Source organism: Triticum dicoccoides, chromosome 5A, assembly GCF_002162155.2.
Source record: "Triticum dicoccoides isolate Atlit2015 ecotype Zavitan chromosome 5A, WEW_v2.0, whole genome shotgun sequence".
Lineage (NCBI taxonomy): Eukaryota > Viridiplantae > Streptophyta > Magnoliopsida > Poales > Poaceae > Triticum > Triticum dicoccoides.
The window spans coordinates 585,499,308-585,503,115 of NC_041388.1; the positions used below are offsets into that span (position 1 = coordinate 585,499,308).

Genomic DNA, 3,808 nt, shown 5'->3' on the forward strand with positions numbered 1-3,808 from the left:
GCCCCAACCCCTAGTTCTTATACATTGTCATTAGTTCTTCAAAGAAGGACAACGCTTCTTGTCAGACTATAGCGAAGGGTGAGGATGGAAAAGAGATCCTATGGCTCAGTTCTATATCATGGTGTCATTCCCAAAATGAACAATGATTAAACAGAATTTAGTGAAGGATTTTAAAAAATCGCTAGTGTTAGTTCACACCAGTGCGTATACTCTATACTGGAGATTCGTCCCCTATAGCTAATAAGTGCAGAACAGATGAAGATTAGTGTTGGTTTATCCGATGATGAACAAAAGCTTAATAAACTTAATGGAGCAAAAAAATGTAAAGTAATTAATAGCATCAGATTGAAGTGTCAGTTCTATGATCTGGCACATTGAGTGTGTAAACCAGTTAGACCGACGATCCCAACATCTATTGTCTCTTTAAATCATGATTTGGCTCATCAAGTCGCATTGATAACTTGTTGCGACATTCTCCACATGAAAAGTTCTTAAAGGTAGATATATCAGGGGAACATTCCAAAGAATATTGTGAAAAAAACAATTTAGTGTGTGGAAAGTAATTAAGCTTGTAGTAACAATATGCTATCTGTTCACAAACCCGTAATTAAATTGATAATCATATTATAGTCTAGCCTTGTCTTGAAGATGTCATCACTAGGAACATTGTGTGTCAAATCATGGTTGTAGTACAAATATTTTCATAAGACATCAAAAAGAACATTGTGATCCTGCTTGGTTTGATGTTAAATTTTTACATGCCAATATTTGGCATTGACCCAAATATTGGCTACTAATTGACTGGTTGCGAAAATGAGTACCCAACTTTCCATAGAGTTATTATTATTTTTTCAAGTCTTTACATTGCAAAACCTTTGAAGGCAAACCAAACATACCACATACGCTTGCTTGATGAAGTGGAAGCAGCTTGCCAAACATGCATAGCTACAATTTACTAATTTCTAAATTTGAATTTTCTAGATTAGTAGGGGCCGCACAAACGCATGCCCCCTCTACAAAATATTATGATGTCCATTCTCCTAATTGGGGAGATGGTAGAACAACATGCTCATCAAGTGCAATGTGAGCAGTTGATCTAGGCCACGACCTTTCTTGACCAGTCGAGTATGCTGCAGCGGTGACCTATGTGCTAGTTATATACACTTGCTTTATCACCCCGCCTCCTCTCACCATCGAGGTGGTATTAAACTAAGCTAGAGCGTTGTGGAGCAGAAAATCCTATTCTAGCCTTTTGGTGGCCCCATTTCGCGCGCATTGATGGCCCAACCCATGTGCCAGATTTTTACTTATTTATTATTATTTTTCTTTTTGTTAATTTCCTCTTCATTTTTTCTCATTAGTATCTTCTTTTCATATATTTTCGTTCATCTTTCACCCTTTATTGTTTGGTATTTTTGTTTTTTACTTTCATTTTATTAAACTTTTTGTCCATAAATATGTGATTTTGTAAATAATGTGAATAAAAAATAACTAGATGTACCCTCGGTCGTGCGTGACTGCAACCAATACTTCCACGAAGCCGGGCTAGGGGCCCCATTCTTGGAACAGAGCACAAATTCTGAGCAGTTGGGGATCATCTGTGCGGCCATCACCGACATTTTGTTATTTTTGATGTGGATCAAGGGCGAAGATAGAAACCAATCTATTGGGTTTTAAAGGGTAATATAATGATTTGATTTATGGAGGTTATTCAGCTTTAATCCCCTACCTTCACGCCATGATCTCCTTATTATTCGTTTTGCTTTGGTGTGACTTTTATCTCATGTTAATTTTTCTCGACTGGTTTCATCTCTACCAAACGAATATACTATCACTTCTGCTTCGATACACCCCGTAAATACATCGATGGTTGGAATCCTTTCCATAGCCCTTCATAAAAAATGGTATGGTGGTCTTTTTAAAAAATACGTCACCCGCGCGGATACGTCGCTTGTGTACATACCGCAGTACACGGTGCTCTCAGCTTTTTTCTCTTTCCTTTTAAACTTCAAAAAAGAGTGTGGGCGACATGAATCAAACTCATGACCACTACATTCAAACAAAACTGCACTAACTAGCTAGAGATTTTAAAGCTTGTGCCGATTTACTTTCTTCTTCTTTCCTTCTTCTTCAGTTCAGAGAAGCCCCCGTTTTAGCTGGGCCTGCCCATAGCTCAACCGGTCCTTTTCCCACTATTTGTTTCTTTTTCATTTTTTCTTTACTTTTATCTTTTTCAAAAAATGATCGTAGTTCTATTTTTTCTCAAAATTACAAGAAATGTTTGCCTTTTCAAATTTTGTTTATAAAATAAAAAATTCACATTTTAAGAAAATTTAGAAATATTTTTATGTTTATGTCTTTCAAAATTTCTCAAAATTTCAAAAAACGAACATTTCTTAAAAATAATTAACAAAATTTTGAACACGAATATTTTTTGAACATTTCTTTGGAAAACACTAAAAAATTTGGAATTAAAAAAACTTAGAAACACGAACATAAATTTGAAACCATTTTTTAGTTTCCCCGTATATTTTTTGTACCTATGTAGATTTTTTTGGAAAACAGAAATAGTTTTTAAATTTCAAACAAATTTTGAAAGCGTGAACATTATTTAAAACTCCTCGAACATTTTTTGAATTTGTGAAAAATTTGGCCTTGTATTACTAATTCAAGTCACCATGCCAAGTTGTTTCAAGTACGATAAGTTTTTGCAGCACTACTAGGGAAAAGCATAGCAGTAGTGCAGGTCCAAGGGCTATCAGTAGTGCGGGGCCCCGCGCTACTGATATGGCGCTACAGCTAACGTTTAGCAGTAGCATGTGTTTACACGCGCTACTGCTATACCTACTTAGCAGTAGCGCTTTCCATACCAGCGCTACTGCTAAGTGCTTTAGAAGTAGTGTTTTCCCGTCCAGCGCTAAAGAGTGCTACTAGTACATTTTCTCATATCTTTTTCTTTGCTACATATTTATGCTGTTTTTGCACATGTTTTATACAGTATTCTAATCATATCATAAACATGCAATATGCTCATCATATCATACACACAATAGTCTCATCATATCATCCAATACAAATCATGTCGCTAGATGAGGAGGACGGTTTAATTACATCACAAATAAATTTTCGTCTTGCATAACTCAAAGTTTTGTAGGAATGTTGATTCATTCCCGGTGCGGCGAATCCCGGACACTCGATATGTCCTAGTTTGTAGCTCAAGTCATGCCGAAATTCACAGAAAATTTCAGCATGAACTTTGCTAAAAAAAATGGACAAATCGAGCACCTGAAATTTTCCGAAATGGAAATGAATAAACATTCCGGCAAAACATAGGCCACTCCGCTTCATTTCCTAGAAACAACAAAAGGCCACTTGGGCACAATCAAACCACTTTAATATTGCATATAACAGGACCACTTAAGAACATGTACATGAGCAACTACAACAGTAGATAAACATGAGCAAATGATACATCTCCGTCGTATCTACTTTTCCAAACACTTTTGCCCTTGTTTTGGACTCTAATTTGCATGATTTGAATGGAACTAACCTGGACTGACGTTGTTTTCAGCAGAATTGCCAGGGTGTTATTTATGTGCAGAAACAAAAGTTCTCGGAATGACCTGAAACTCCACGGAGCATCTTTTTGGAAATAATGAAAAATACTGGCAAAAGATCAAGGCCAAGGGGCCCACACCCTAGCCACGAGGGTGGGGGCGTGCCCCCTACCTTGTGGGCCCCCTGGAGATCCTCCGACCTCAACTCCAACTCTATATATTTGCTTTCAGGGAGAAAAAAAATAGAGGAG

At 36.9% G+C, this 3,808-nt stretch overlaps 1 non-coding gene across 1 annotated transcript; it reads right to left on the reverse strand.

Annotated features, from left to right (window-relative positions):
• Nucleotides 1-985: 985 nt before the first annotated feature.
• Nucleotides 986-1,147, reverse strand: LOC119304446. Its single transcript, XR_005148274.1, has one exon. It is a non-coding gene; the product is annotated as a U1 spliceosomal RNA (small nuclear RNA).
• Nucleotides 1,148-3,808: the final 2,661 nt, after the last annotated feature.